Genomic DNA, 15,686 nt, shown 5'->3' on the forward strand with positions numbered 1-15,686 from the left:
TGTAGAAAAGTAGCTTTAATACGCAAATACTCAAAAATGCTGTTCTGAATGATCCATTCATATTTCAGGTCTGAGGAGGACTTGATCTTTGCTAGTGACTGATTTGTGTGTCTTGCTTCTGTGCAGTGAGAGTGTTAAAAAGGCCTTTTTGTGTGCTGCTGCTCAGCTTCCCAATCGGATGCATCCATCGTCTTCAAAAGAAGTGGGGGAGAAGGATGGCTCATCATTTTTATTTTTTTGAGCCACTGGTATTTGGCATCCAAATAAACTGGTGTTCCAGCATGGGAGCAGAGGAGCGCTTATCTCGGAGCTCCTGTCTCTTGTGTTATGTGAGGATCACCAGGAAGTTTCTGTCAAAGAGGTGGGTTTTAATACTAGTAACATTTCTCTTGTTCTGCTAGGGGTTTGGTGAATAACCAGGTCCTGGTGTCTGCAGCGGGGCAGGCTGGGGCAAGAGGTAAATACCTCTGGAGTGCAGCCCAAAAATTGCCTTGGATAGAATTAAGCTCAAAGTAAATAACGCAGATGCTCTGTGAACCTCTGGCCTTACGAGGCAAATATTTGGGACTGTTGGTCCCAGCATTGTACAGTGCTCAAATGAGGTCACCTCTGCTGTTACTGGTGGACAGATGCTGGGAGTAACCTTTGACCTTCTGAGAAACCCAAGTCAGAGAAGCTTCTGAGAGCAGGAATTTTGCCATTTTGACACACAAGATGAAATGCACGTCAACATTTTGTATGCAGGTCTCCACAACTTGATGTCTTGCCTCCAGGGTTTGACTCTGAATTTGGCCTTGTTGGTTGCTTGGTATGGAGAAATCCAGTGTGGGTAGTGTGGAAAAAGCCTTCTAGTATCTGTCCCCTCTTCCCTGACCCATGCCAGGGCTGTATGCAGCAGACTTACGGGTCCTTTGGAAGACCAAGAAGGCAAACCTTGGGTTGATCTTAGCTTTGCTCCTTGGCTTCCAGGCGGTGCTGGTTCCAAGAATAAAGCAAACACTGTGGTGTCCTTACCCAGGGACCTCACTGACGTCAACGTGTGCCTGTCTATTAACCTTGTTGGACTCTGGGTCAGGTTTCTTTCAAGGCTTGGCATTGAAAGCAAAGAGCCAAAAGACTAGCCAGGGTCACTCCCGTCTTTGGGGTAACTCGAGCAAAGACAAGTGGCAGGCTGTGTGAGCCGAGCCTGTCGAGAAGGCCATCCCAGATGTGATTGAAGGCAGAGAGGTTTTGCATGGCCATCTGTCTTGAGCTTCTAATGCCACACATTTCCTACAGAGCTGCTGATGGGCCTCTTGACATGCATCTCCCTTGAAATATTTGTTTATCTGCATGTCCTCAGGGTGCTTTGAAAATCTCTGGGGGTGCCTAAAAAGGATTGAGGCACCCAAGTGTCTCTGCCCAGGATCAGTGCAGCACACTTGGTTTCATTTTGTTCTTACATAAAAGCAGCTCCTGAGCAGATGGAAATGTTCGCCAGAGTGCTGTATGCCTTTGTGTTTAAATGCTGTTTCCCTGAACAGTTAGACAGATGTATAGTGGAGTCCTTGCTTTGAAAGGACCTTGATCGGCAGCCTAGCTGAGGTGGCATTGGAGAGGGCTCGGATGGCACTTTTTGGTGCTTTGTGCCGTGTACTTCGAGGGCTGCGCATGAAATTCATTGCAGCTCTTATAAGTTAGAAAAATCCTGATGCAAGCTGAGCCAGGGAATGTTGCTGCTTGGCTTTAGAGCTCTACGTATCAAATAAAGAAACAAAAATAACAAACATTGGGTTTACTTAGCAGCAATGTGAATTTGCTCCTTTTTGTAAGCCGCAGTAGAACAGTAACTTTCGCCCAGTGTGACCTTGTTACGAACCAGAGCAGCTCCCTCGTCTGCTGCCTACAGTGCACACCGGTGGATGTCTGCTCCTCAGGTTGTCTTCTGTGCTCATCATGTTGACATCTGAAGTGTCTTGATACCTTACTGCCTGTTCTCCTGCTCCTTTCCTACCCCACGTGCTCCTTCCTCAAGGCGTTTTGGCACCAAGAAGTCAGAAGTAGCATTTAAAACATAAAGGATTCCAGATGTGAGCATGCCTTGGACACTGCTGGTCACAGAGAGACTCATAATCCACACAGGTGTTTATATTGTGTTGTGGCCACATGGTACATGTGGATAAATACATCCCAGATGAAGTTGATTGTTTTTGTAGGTTATTTTCCTCTGTTCTTTTTTAAGTGTAGCTTGAAATCCACACTCTGGGGAGCAGGCAACTGTATACCTGTTAGCTGTGTTCCCTGCTGTGGTGTCAACTTGATGGTTGGAGCTTCACATTCTTAAATGTCAGCGATTAGGTGTTAGAAGTTCCTCTCTTCCTGCTGGAGGAGGTTGGAAGAGGCCCGTGAGAGAACTGTTTGCCGTAGGAAAGGAGAATTGCCAAGATCCTCTATTTCTATGAGGTCTACGTGATCCCTTCACTTTATGAAGGATGGAATAACCCTAGCGCTGCCGCTTCAGCCCCATCCCTGGCTAGATAGCAAAGCCTCCTCTGATGTAACGATTGCCCTCTACCACTCTATGGAGACAGGCCAGCAGAGATGGCTTTGCTGCAGAACGGTTTCTTCCCTCTTGACGGGAACTCTAGCACTTAACGTTTCCCTGAGCACAGTGTAAATCTTTTTGCAGATTTTATTCTCAAAGGCACATGTTTCAAACTGCACTTGAGGAGGCTGCGTGCTAATGAAACTGAAAATTAGATTTTCTTTTCCTTGGCATGAGGTTTAGTTCTGAGCATCCTGAACAAAAGATCAGCGTGGAGTTGAGCTGTAGGCAAATGTTTCATTTTCACAAGAGCTAGTTGGAAAACCCATCACTTCTGCTGATGTTGCTTCTCCTGGAAGGCTTTTTAGTGACTGTGGTCATTTCTGCTGTTGACTACATGTTGGCTTCATGATGGAATTGTTAATCTTTGCAGCAATGGTTTTAGTGCTTTTATTTCTCAGGTAGCCATAAAGTAAAAGGCGCTGCTACTGGATCTGTATCTTTTCCATTAGCATAGCAGATCCCAAAGCCCATAAGTGGGGAATGGTCTGTTCATAAGGCTGCTCCTTGAAACTTCTGATGCTTCAGACAAACGCTGTGCATTGGCTGGAGCAAATTATGTTCAGTTCCTGAGTTCTGTAACTCCTGACCCCAAAATAATTTATCTGGAGTGCAAAAAATGGATGTCAGCATACTGTCTCCAAGGCATGGCATGGGGTGGTGATGCTGTTTCCACTGTGTGTGGGCAGCTCTCCTGTGCGATGCTGAGCAGCATGTCCGCACTAGCAGGGCTGTTGCATGAGGGATAGTGGGGAGCACCGGGGCGTCCCTGGTTTTGTGCTGCTGTCCAACTTCTTATTCTCATGTTTTAATGGATGCTTAGCTCAGAATACTCTGAACAGTTTGATTTAAAGAAGAAATGTTGAACTGAAGAAGGATTTAAAAAAACCCATGACAGAGGATTACCTGATTTCAAGCTCATGTCTGTACCATTTCACACTCTTACTCCCGTCTATCATACCTCTTTCCATATATACGTGTATGTGTATGGATATTCCAAGACAGACCTTGCTGTCTAAGGCTGGGGTATCTTCCTATCTAGTGCAGGCTATTTCAGGTTCTTCATCCTTCTTTCTGTTTTTCGGTCATGGTGCTGCTTCCCTTCCGATGAGGCAGAGAATTGAGACTGACTCAGTCCTCCAAGGAGCCTCCTGAAGCTGACTGGGTAAATGCTGCCGCGTCGGAGCAGCTGGAGAGGGCAGGCAGAGCTGGCAGACAGGGAGGGATGTGGCTGCCTGAAGTGGCAGGAAGGAGGACGCACGCACTGGATGGATCCTCTGTTTCTGAGTTTGATTTGGTGTGAAAGGCTCGGCTTCAGGCTGCTGACCTCCCCAGCCCCAGAAGGTGTTGCAAGCGAAGTTGCTTGCGTGAGACCTTGTTTGATTTCTGCCTTGACCTGGTGTGTCATGCACCAGAGATGATGGTTTTATAAGGACACACTTCGGTGATAAGTGCTCCGTTTATATCCCCTAGCCCCCATATAGTATTATTTTTGGGTATTAATCAGGTGAAAAAGAAGCATCTGGCAACTGGGTAGGAGGCTGCTGCTTTGACTGGCATGCAGAAACATTAACAATGATAAATCTGTTTTTATTTGTTTGAGTTTTTCTGGTTCTTTTTTCCTCCTTGAGCTCTTCTGGACTTCTTTGCATGCAAATTGAAGAATGGAGGCATAAAACCTGAAACCCAGTAGATGTCTCTGTCCCAGGGGGTGCTGAGAGGCAGAGGAGCATGGGCTGGAGGCTACAGCATTCCCAAACGCATCCTCCCGTGGGTTTCCCACTGAGGTGGGGCCCGGAGCGCTTATCTGCAACAGTAGTAACATAAATTGAATGAGCAGTCCGGTTAAATAAGTAATGAAGTTAGCAGGGTGCCTAATTAAATTAAATTCAAAATTATGTATGGATGATGCCTTTCTAATAATTGCTGTAGGTTTGTCATTGAGGCACTCGGCACTGCCCGTGTGGAGGGCGCTTCCCCTCTCTCTGAGTGTGTTGGTACCACAGAGGGATGTGTGTTGTGCTTCAGTTTGCTTTGGCTCCTTCCTGATGCTCTTGTGATCATTGCAGTGTTGTTGTTCTCTGTTTTACTGGGATTTTCAGAGGGAGTTTGGGTAATTTCAGTCTCTGCTTGTATGTTGGGGATTTTTTTCTCTTCCTACAAAGTATTTCTGCTCTGCTCCTGCCTTCCTAGACCAGCCTTGGTTCTTTTTCCGTGATCCCTGTGCCACACTGATCTCCCAGGGACTGTCCCCTGTCCTCCTCCTCCCCTGCAAGCCCAAGGAGTCGCTCCCACCTCTGTGAAGCATTGGGGCCCGATGGCCCATCTGGTAACTCTGGACACAATGACTTCACTTGAAGGTTTATTTGAAAGTAATCTTCTAAATTCCATCTTTCCGGGCTTCTTTCAAACAGCAGCGCTTTGAAAGTGTGTGTCAGCTTGAGGATGAGTCTTAAGCTGAGGTGAAAGAATGATTTTGAAGTGAGGGAAAGCCGCTGAAATTAAAGACACTTGAGAATACGCAGCCATCACGGCTGCCAAGGGAAATTGTCCTCTCTCCAGACAGCATGTTGAGGGCCGTCTCTTGCTGTCCTGGGCATAGTCAGGCACCTAGTGTGTTTCGAAGATGGGTTGTCAAGGCAGAGCTGGCTCTGGCTGGCAATTACTGACCTTTGAGGTAATGTGTCTCTAATAGAAGGATGTGAGTACATCAGAGGAAAAATTACCATTGTCATAACCATCTTTTCACCTCTTTTGAAGGGGACAGGTCTATTAAAGGACCTGTGCTCCTGTGAAACTGGCCTTGTCTGTCCAGGAGACGAACACCTTTTCTGAAGGTGAGAGTAAATGCAGGGGAAAAGCAGGAGCTCAAATGACCAGAGCTCTCTTGCTGGTTTGTTAATGTTTTTTTTCTGCTGCTCTCTGTCGTTTGTTTTCTGCCAGGGTTCATGTATTAAGTCCCAGACAGAGTCTTCAATGCAATTTTCAAGCTTGTCTGATACAAGGATAAGGCTCTTGGGGACTCAGAACTGGAGATGCATCTTTAGGGGCAAGGTTGTTCTGCATGAGTCAGCGTGTGCATTGCAGAGTGATGCCTGGGACAGCAGCTACTGTGGTGAATTATGGAAGAATGTTTGAGGCAGAGTCTGTTTCTTCCTTGTTGACAATCTCCCTAGGAAACCTCCTGGTGATGAGCTCTTGCACCCGGTTTGTTTTCTTCAAGAAGGGCAAGTGCTTTGCAATAGGTTTCCCTTTGCTTCTTTATCGGAGTATCTGAAGGTCCTTTGCAAATCTCTAATTAGTCCTTGATTTGCCTTGACACCTTCATGCCTACCACCCTTGTAGCTGAGTGGCAAGAGCGGTGAACCTTGTCTGCTCCAGGAGGTGGGGGGTGTGTGGAACTAGAAGGATCTTGGCCACAGCCCTTATGCAGCCAGGGTAGTTTAGAAAACTATGAGCTCTTAGTGGCTGATAGAACTAAGCGACTTGCATGGGAGCAGTGACCTGAGCAGCGCTCTGCACATTTCATGCACAGTTGCTTTAGAGGATGCTGATCATTTTCAGCATGACCTGCTAATTATTAGAGCAGATGAAAGCCTTTTTTTCTTCTTTTTCTTTCTCTTTTTCTTATTAAATCCTCCTCCCCTTGCGTGTCCTCTTCTTCCTCCTCCTCCTTCCCAATGTCCTTATCTAAGCTAATCAAGATGACACAAACAGCTGAAAAAGCTGTGTTCTTACAGCAGCTGTTAACTAGAAAGGGGATGGCAGGCGTCTGGAGCCTCTCAGGAGGGGCTTGCCTGGAATAACCCATCACATTTAACAGCCAAAGCGAGAGCTGCAGGGTCAGAACAGTAAAGGTTTAAGCTCCTTTCTTTTGAGGTCCTAATAGATAGTGACCTGTATCCTATGATGTGGATTTCTAAGAAGACACAAGTGTGGAATTTCAGTAGCGATGAGGGGCTTCCCAGATAACTGATACTTCCCTGATTAAAAATAAATGAATATCAACATACGTATATCTTTTGCTGGTAAGTTTTCAGCTGTTCAAGATGTGACTGGGCCTTTCAAGGACAGACTTTCCATCCCAAACGATCATTTACTGTTGATGCATTATCCTGCAGCAGCAGCAGAACAGCTTGGGGAGGGCAGTGTTAATTTGTTACAGAAGTAGCTTGTGATTGTATCAAGCTGGACACATGGGTTTGCTTCCTCCCGTATTTCAAGATTTTTCTTACCTAGAGTCATGGGGGGAATTTCCAGCATGCTCTGTTCTGTTTTAGATGAATATTTAAAAGTTGTGCTCACAGTGATAACGGAGTAGGCTGAGAGAGAGGAGAGACTTGCTGTACAAATTTCAACTGCGGTGGTGTGTTGAAAGGAAGCTGAGCAAATGGACATGATGTTTAAATTGTGTGTCCTGAATTGCTTTCATTTGGTTCTTATTTTGTAAGCCATTGGCTGGGTTTTCTGTCCTTTCAGAAATCAGCAGCTTCTTATGAAATATGGAGCTGTTTAAAAACAGACAGCAGCTGCTCCATCCTTGCGTCAGGGCTCAGCAAAAGAAAGGGGAATGGTAGATGGTGGTTTAGCTGTGATATTCTTCCCTTCATTGCTGTTGTCATATTGCGTTAACAGAAGGGCTGATCAAATATACACCAGGAAAGTAAGACTTAATGTTTCTTTGTTCTCTTGGAATGGTGCTGGGAGGAGAGGGGGAATGTTTGAATGAGACTCTTATTTATGTGGTTCAGATAGCTTGGCGTTGCCTGTGTTGGTAGATACGTGTTCTGCTCTCATTTCTTAGGCTGTTAGCTGTATTTTTAGTTGGGATAAGTCTTTACTTTGTTGTTTGTAGAAAACCTCTGCTATGTGATATGGAAACCTCTGGGGGTGTGTGTGTAAATATTTAGTGGGGAGAGTATGCTCTGTTCACACTGGCTTCCTAACTTGTTTTAAACTCTTTTTGTAAAATCTCAGCTAGATTAGTTAAAAAAATAAAATGAAAAATGAGGAACGTTGTTGCACAAGAACTGGAAAGAACCCAAATACTTTGCTTACTGTTAAAATTGCGACATGACTGGAAACATTTGGTAAAGAAAAATTAATTGCCTGGTGTTTTGTGGTTTCCTGTTGAATCTCAATTTCTAGAGGAGGTTGAAAAACCCATGGATGTTTCCTGTGATTACTAGATAGCATTATACCTTGTGTGCATGATGAATAATCTTCAGCAAAGCGTGCCAGATATCCACAGCTTGCTATAAAAAGTCTCTCCCGTCTGGAACATGACCGTTTTCTCCTTTTTAGTAGGATGGTTTGAGCAGAGATAAACGTGCAGTGAAATTTAGTCTGGTTCACAGAAAGAAGTCAGAGTCTTAGGTACTGCCTAGAAGCATCCTAGCTGTCCTCGAGTTAGTGACGGGGACAGGATTTCTGAGCAGTCTCTTATGTCTCTGTCCTTTTGGTAATGATCTGCCAGCATGGACTTCCTTCCAATCCAAGACTCAGCTGAAGAAAGAAGCTCATGTAGTTGTTAGCCCCCAGGTAGAACTTTTAGTGGCTTTGAAGCCAGGGACAGGACTGGATTGTAAAGGAGGGGTCATTCAGCAGGGGAAAGGCTTGAGTGTGGTTAAAGATCTGCTTTGGCCCATCTCGCATTAGTCTTCAATACCAGAGCTGCTGGAAGTCGCCTTTGAGGTGTCCAGGGCTGTGTGAGGGAGCTGATCTGGTGTCATCCTGGGAACTGGAACCATGGCTCGAGAGCGGAGAGTTTGTTGAGGTGAGGGCACATGTAGACATCTGGGTGTGGACGTGCGTTCCGTTCTGTGCGTTGCCAGACCCTGACGGCTGGTAGCCGCTGCCCTTTGGGAGGCAGCGCCGTGTCCAATTGCAAAGCCTCTGCTGTGCAGAGTTGGAGCTCCTGTTGAAGAGCATCTGGGTGTGCACAGGGTCACGCGTAGGAGGGTCTGGGTGGACAGGATGGGTGATGAATGCCGAAGCAGATTACTGAGGAACGTGATGCTTCCCATGCCTGGAGGCTTGGGCACTGTCTGAGAGCTGCTGGGTCAGACCTTGGGCTGGAGACATCTGGTCAGATCAGAGGATCGTAGCTCTCCTTTGGCCCACAGCCCCTGCGTCTGCGTCGTCACTGATCCTGCGGAAGATGTTTGTGTATGCAAAAGTATAGCTTGTGATGACACAGGGCTTAAGGTTGTGAAATCTTTGAGGCTCCTCTGAGTATTCCCGTGGAAAGGGAGGAGTTCTCCCTCAGATAACTTCTGTAGAGAAATAGTTAATGCCACGAAACACCAGAGGTTGTTTTGTAAAGCAAAGGCAGGGGCTTTGGGGGGAGTGTGGTTAACCATGTAGACTGGATACAGGCTGAAACTCATAAAGGAAAAATGTATGGAGGAGTTTATAGCTGTGTATGGGTGTATTAAAGCTTTAATTTGAGATCACTGATGGAGATCAAAATGAGCTGCCATAAAACTACACCACTTTCAGGGAGCTGAAAGCAACTTTTGAGATGGATGTTAGCCCTTCAACTGCAGGCACTTGATATCTGAGAATGCACACAGTTGCTTTAGATCTGCTTCTGGTTCCTCTGAAATAGAGTAAAGTGGTTTGCTTTGGTGTAATTTGAAATAATGAAAAGCGTATTTAAAAAGTAATACTCACCCAACCCCCTTAGCTCGATGAGAGTCCCCCATCCAGTTTTCAGTGTGTGTGTGTGTGTGTTTGCTCCTGAGCTGTCGGGAGTTAAATTTTCCTCTTGACTCAAATAGTAAAACGGTCTTCAATTATTGTTTCCCAGTTTAGTCTCTGTATTAAAATTATAACAAGGCTGGGGTTTATTTTTGTCATGTGTACATTTATCTCATGTGTACCCTTGTACACATCTATTATTAGAGCCCTGCTCCATTGCTAAATGGATTGGCCAAGCTCTTGGGAACAAAATGTGGAAGTGGGTGACTAGTCTGCAAAGCCCCATAGCCGCTCGGCTTTTGCACTGTTTGTAGTGAGTGGGCTTACCCTGCACTTGTCATAACTTGCTTATTTCAGATGCCAGGGATGTGGTGGGCAGAGCCAGCAGATAGAACTGCAGTGGCATATCGGTTTGTGAGAGGAAGGAGGGAGGAGGTGGATGTGGAGGGGAAGCTCCAGCTGGAGCTAAACAGAAAGCAGTGGTGTGTGGTTGGGAAGCATCTCCATTGCATGGCCAGGGTGCATCCCTCTTCTCGTTTGGCCTTTTTTTGTTTGTTTGTTTGGGTTTTTTTCTTGACGGGATATTTCTGCTTCAGCCTGTAAATACGGGAATGTGGAATCCGCTCAAAGATGACTGCTGTGGTGAGTGGTTGGCTATGGACCTACCCTTTCCTGAATTAAAAAAATAAATTGACTCCTGATGGGTTTCAGCCTTGTTTCAAAATCCCTGTGGCTGCCACTTCTGCCAGTCAGTGGCTGGACGCTTGTCCTCAAATCTGTATGCAGCATTTTGGCTTGCACAATAGTGATCTCTGTACTTCCACTGAGCTTGCTCATCTCCTGTTTCCACATCCCACCCGGACGAGCCGGTCTCTTTGTCTTTCTGGGATTTGCTCTTCTTTGTAACTTGGCTGTTGAGTGTCTTAACCATGTTCTTCCTTTGCTTGTAAGGTCTGTTTGTTCATGTGGCCTCCTAACATTTTCTGCAGCGCTCTCCCAAGTATTAGAAAGATACTTTGGGTCCCACATGCCGTAGTGGTTCGCTTTCAGAGGACTATTTTTTGATGCTTTTAGTTCTTTTTGAAATAGCCAAGGCAATGCCTTTGGCAAGGACATGGTTGAGAACTCACTGAAACAATTGGAGAAGACTTATTGGTACAATATAACTTTGGATTGGATTCTTAATTTTGTTTGTCTTCTCATTTGTTTCTCTATAAGGTGTGATAAAATACTTCTCCCGCTCCCCCCTGGGTTTTGTGGGGTTTTTGGTTTGGTTGGTTTTGTTTGTTTTTGTGTTTTTTTAACACTTCTAAGCTATTTCCTAGTGTAGGTTTTCTCCTTTCATGGCTACCACCTCCTGGTTCTGGATGTGTGGACCTGGTTCTGCTTTGCTAATGTGGGCCTGATGTGTCCATGGGATACACTCTGCTGCTGGGCTTCTGGATCCAGCTCGGGGAGCGCTGCCCGGGAGTGCCAGCTTTTGCATGGATCCTTTTTCCACCTCCTCCCTTCTTTATGTTCCTCATCCAGCATCCTTTGGTTCCTACGTGCATGCCACGTGCTTCCTTCTTTGCCAGCGCTAGCAGCATTTTCTGATGTTGGAACCTGTTCCTAAAGACGCAGCTTGTGTGACGCTGTCCCTCTGCTGGGGGCTGGGTTTGCCCAGGGTGTAACTCTGCCAGCAGCTGGGTGTGTGTTTGAAGGCTCTGGCTGTGGAGCAAGAGGGTGGTTTAGCCCTGGCTACGCAGCTGTGGGTGTAGGAGGCTGGGACCGATGTGGTAGGATCAGGGCATAGGATTGTGTTGCCTGAAATATTTGGTACTGTGGCCACAAAATTACTTGGCAGGTGGGGAGAGTTAATCAAACAAACCTGCTTCCACTAATTGTCAGGCTTTTGTGTTTGGTTTTGTGATTTTTTTATTTTTTTTTTTTTAATTTTATGAACTTTAAAACATGCCTGACTGAACAGTTTAATTAGCTGTGGGAACTGCTGGAGATAGCTTACTGGGATTTTCTGCAAACCTCGCCGCTGTTTCATGTTTTCGGCACAACAGAGTTGCTGTGAGCAAGCAGACAGGAGTGCCGGTGAAGGTAGCCCAGATAAGATGTTATCACACAAACAGCGATGAAAGTGACTGCGCAGTTGACTGGTGTGTAGGCTGGCTGCTTGCTGGTGGGAACCGATACCTGATCTTGTACTCATCCCAGGGATGGGGAGCACCTTGGGCACAGCAGAGCAAAATCTAGCCGCATGCTTGAGCTTGTGCTCACTGGGGATGTCCATAGACCTTGTGGACCTGCCTCTTTGGTCCAGGTGACCTTCTTGCATGTCTGTTGCAGGTGAGATCTTAGCATCCATTGCTTCATGAGCTGTGCTCCAATTTGTTAATCTTTGGGTCTTCTACCTGCCACTCCAAAATGTTTCTGTGGCTGTGATACTTCTTACGGGAGAAATACCAGCAGTGCCGTTGAAGTTATACGGGCTTTATGGAAATGCGGATGTTTGTCATGGTCTGCCAGCATCAGATAACAGGTGATATTTCTGGAGGCTGGGTTTAAAATCCTGCTCCCTATGCGGTGAACGGAGGGTTCCCTTGGCTTTGCAGAGGCTGGCCTTCAGCTGAAGATCTTCTCCTGGTCCTGTCAGGAAGGTGATCACGCCTGGCTCCTCACCGTGGCTGAACTTGTGCTTCCCAGACCGTGGGCGCTGCCCAGGTGGTGGTGCAGGAGCTGTAGGTGGCTGCAAGCAGCTCCTCCAGACAGAGCAGAGGTGAAGACCCACAATGAGGTTCTAGTCTGTGGTTCCTGCTTTATTAGCAATGACCAAAACTGGGTTTCTGATGTATTTTTCTTGTGCTCATGGTGATCTTCTGTGGTCAGATCTGCCTTCTTTCTTGTTTTGTCCCTGCGCGTGAATGGATTGTATTTGGAGCTGGCTTCTGTGCTACAGAGTCTGCATTGTCCTGGCACCCAGCATTAAATGCGTCCTGGTCTGGAGTCTGTCTGGAGGCTGTGCATGACCAAGCGTTTTTAATTGTTTCTTAATTGTTAAAGGTCAAGGATATTATTGCAGAAGGTTCATTTAGAAAAAAAGTATCCTGTGAGAGGTGCTGTTGGTTGTTTTCTTTAAAGCCATAGATTTGGAGATTGAGCGGAAAAATTATTAAATGATGTCTTAAAGCTGAATAAAGGAGTCAGTATTGAATGTTTTAATGTCTTACAGATGCTGTGGGGTTGTAGGGTTTTATTTTAAATTTAACAATGGGAGTTGGAGCGGCTCCAGCGCTGTAAAGAATAGCTCTTTAATTAAGGGTTTAGGCTGGAAGAGCACGTGTAGTGTGATGCCATTTTGAAGTTTCAGCAGAGCTTTGTAGTTGTAACTTGTTATTCCCCATCTTGGATCACACATCTGCGTGTCTGGGGTCGTGGTGGGGATGTTCCTTGCACAGAGAAGAGAGGCTGGTCTGTGTCAGAGTAGCAAGATTTCTCCAGATGTTTTAACTCTGACTTTATAACTTTGTTTCCCGTGGCTCCTGATGCTGTGCCTTCAAAGTGGGCATCTTTACAGGCACGTGCACACTGCCAGTGCCTGCACCCACAAGGAAACACCATCTCTGTTTTTCCCAATTAGTACTTTTTCTTTCCAGACTGGGGATTGCAGTGTTTTTAGATGTCATCTCAGTAACGGCAAGTTGTGAAGGAGGCTGTGGGGTACAGGACAGAAGGCTGGATCAAACGCAGTCTGCTCAAGAAGGTAAACCTGAGACCCACTGGGGTATCGCTGGGTAGCAGAATATGAAGTACAGCCTTGTGCCTGCTTCGTTTGGCAGAGCAAGGCTAGATCCGATCCCTGCACAGCTCCCTAGGTTTCAGTTCTCTGTGGCTTATTCACCTGTTGCTCACTGGGATGGAACCCAGAATACTGGCCGTTCTCCCCTAGAAAATGCAGGTGTGCCAGCTGCATGTCCCTGGGGTCTCACCTGAGCAAACAGCATTAACAGATGTGAGGTGATGTCTTTTACTCCAACCTGTTCTTAGCTCGCAGGACTTGGGTAGGTACCCAGTGGCAGCTCTGGTTCCCCCCGCGCGTGGCTTTGTGGTAGCACAACCTGCTGTTTGTTATTGCAGGCAATGACTGCTACTTTTGTCCATCTCAGATGCTTTACTATAAGCACCAGTATCTCCCAGGGCTTGCTGCATCCTGGCTTGTGTCAAGACCATTGTTTGACTCTTTTTTCAGATGTACTGTGTGAACTAGGCTCTTCTGTGGCATTAGGAAGTTCAGCCTTGTAGCAAAGGCTGAGCAGCTGTGAGCCTGTCAGGTACCAAGGAACCTTTATGGTTCGCATTTAGCGTCTCCTGGTATGTTTATCCCCATAAAATAATTAATTGAACTAGAGCTCCAAGCAATTTTATCACCTTTGCACATTAAAAAATCATAATCGTGCTCTCTGACTTAATGAGATTTAGAAAGAAATGTTCTTTCTCTTTTTTTTTTTTTTTCCTTTTTTGAAAACCAGCCTTCTGGTTGTTGAGTGTTAAAGGCTCCCATGGGTTGTGTGCTCCAGCCTTTTCTGGAGGTGGCGGGGGCAGCAGGGGGGTGGCAGTCAAGAGTCGTCAGCCACCAACGCGGAGCAGGGGCCTTTGGCTTTCCCAGAGCTCTTGCCAGACATGGAGCTGAATTGTGAGTGCTGGCAATACTATTTTGAGTGTTCAGAAGGGAGCTAACTGTATTTTTGTAGTGGCCTTGGCTCTCCTATTTTTTAATTTTCTCTTTTAATTTCTATTGTTTTCTTTGCGTATTTGCTAACTTGCAAAATTTAGCAAATTGCAGAGGATCTCCCAGCCCTCGGGGTGAGTTTTACTCTGAGCTGCAGCGAAGCCAGCGCATGGCAGTGGCACTCGCTGAGCTCCCGCTCTGAGGTGTGATTGGGGCTGGTGTGATGGACCCACTGCCTTCGTGCGGCCAGGGTGTGGAGACAGTGGGGGTGTCCTGGGCAGCTTTTGTTAAATGTTAACTTCGCATTGATATGGGAGCTGTTGCGTGTTTATGTTAGCTACTCCTTTTGGTAGGAGCTGGTTGAACTTGGAGGCTCCTTAACTTCAACAGTCTTCACTGCACCATTGATGTGAAATGATGTCTCAAGTGTCTTCTCCTGAGTCTTGCTCCTGGTCCCCAGGCTCTCCAGGGTGTCAGTGCCTTGAACTGATTCAGCTGCAGAAATAACCCTGAACTGTGCATGGGCAGGTGGCTACAGGGGGTCAGGGTGTCTTGTCAAGTGCAGTTGGTTCTCCAGGACATCCTTGCAACTCTGTCCCAAAAGGATGGATGAGTTCTCCCAGGACTCAGTAAGAGAGGATTTGGAAAGTGCCTCACTTCCCTGTAGCTCTGCAAATTGCATGTGAAGCCCCACAAGCCTCATCACTGCTCGCATGGGAGAGCAATGATAAAATTGCATGCAGGAGCGTTATTTTGGTGTCTTTTTTCTCCTGAGCTGGGCTAGCCGAGAGGAGAACCTCCAACGCAGCTTGCTGGAGCGAACACAGCAGAGCAAGGGTACCTGCTAAGTAAGAGACTGAAATAAAACAGAAAAACCCAAACATCGTGCTGACTCTGTGGCAGTTACTGCAGATGCTGTGCTGATGAGACAATCCATTAAACGGCAAATGGTCCCCATGTGCTGTCCCTGGGAAGAGGAGCATCCCCAGCACCGCTGGACTGCACATCTGGATGATGCCATGCGGCGATACAGGAATTAAATGGTTAAAGGAGGAGAGGTTGTCGAGTTGGGTTAGCCATCAGATAGCTAATATTTTAGAGGCTTTTCAGAGCTAAGCTATAAAAAGGCCGTAGCAGTATTTCAACTCGCCCATTGTCTGCTGGAAGCCAGCCAGCGTTGCCATGCCGACGAGGAATTATTACTTGCTGCCAGAGCTGGAGGAAAAGCTCATACTTTTGGCTTCGAAACAGGAGGGGTGGACTTATGTAATCCACTGTGTTTATAGGCTGAGACTGGCAGGAGCATTGAGAAATAATTACAGGCTTTCCATTTCATTTCCAGCTTGGTTTTAAGGCTGTGTGGCCTCGCTTTATTTATTTATTTTGAAGTTGCGAGGGTGGCTGCTAAGGATGCAGGAGGTCGCGGAGGTGATGCGGGGATGCTGCTAGGTAAGTGTCCCCCCTGCCTTCCGTGCTCGGGCTGGCTGGGCTGCTTTTGTTTTGGTGGCGTTTTGTCTGGAGAGCTAAACTAGGCCACAGCAGAAAGAAGTTGCTTTGAAAAACTGGGACTTGGCCTGCCAACACAGAAACAGTGTTCAGCGCTGGAGGCTGAGAACACGCTTCTGCGGTTGTCCAGAGGTGGCCAGCCAGTTGCCGACGGAGGTAAAGTGGGGGGTTTGT

At 46.6% G+C, this 15,686-nt stretch overlaps 1 protein-coding gene across 12 annotated transcripts in view; it reads left to right on the forward strand.

Annotated features, from left to right (window-relative positions):
* Window positions 1-15,686, forward strand: part of NCOR2 (nuclear receptor corepressor 2) — a 258,401-nt gene that overhangs the window by 36,070 nt on the left and 206,645 nt on the right. Inside the window, exon 1 of one of the 12 annotated variants that reach the window (XM_069871332.1) lies at window positions 15,328-15,455. The exons of the other annotated variants lie outside the window; for them this stretch is intronic. The gene's annotated coding sequence lies outside the window, so the exon portion shown is untranslated. Of the gene's footprint in view, window positions 1-15,327; window positions 15,456-15,686 lie in introns of those variants that run through there. 12 annotated transcript variants of the gene reach the window in all.

The sequence above is a fragment of the Phaenicophaeus curvirostris genome, chromosome 17 (assembly GCF_032191515.1).
Source record: "Phaenicophaeus curvirostris isolate KB17595 chromosome 17, BPBGC_Pcur_1.0, whole genome shotgun sequence".
Taxonomy (NCBI): domain Eukaryota; kingdom Metazoa; phylum Chordata; class Aves; order Cuculiformes; family Cuculidae; genus Phaenicophaeus; species Phaenicophaeus curvirostris.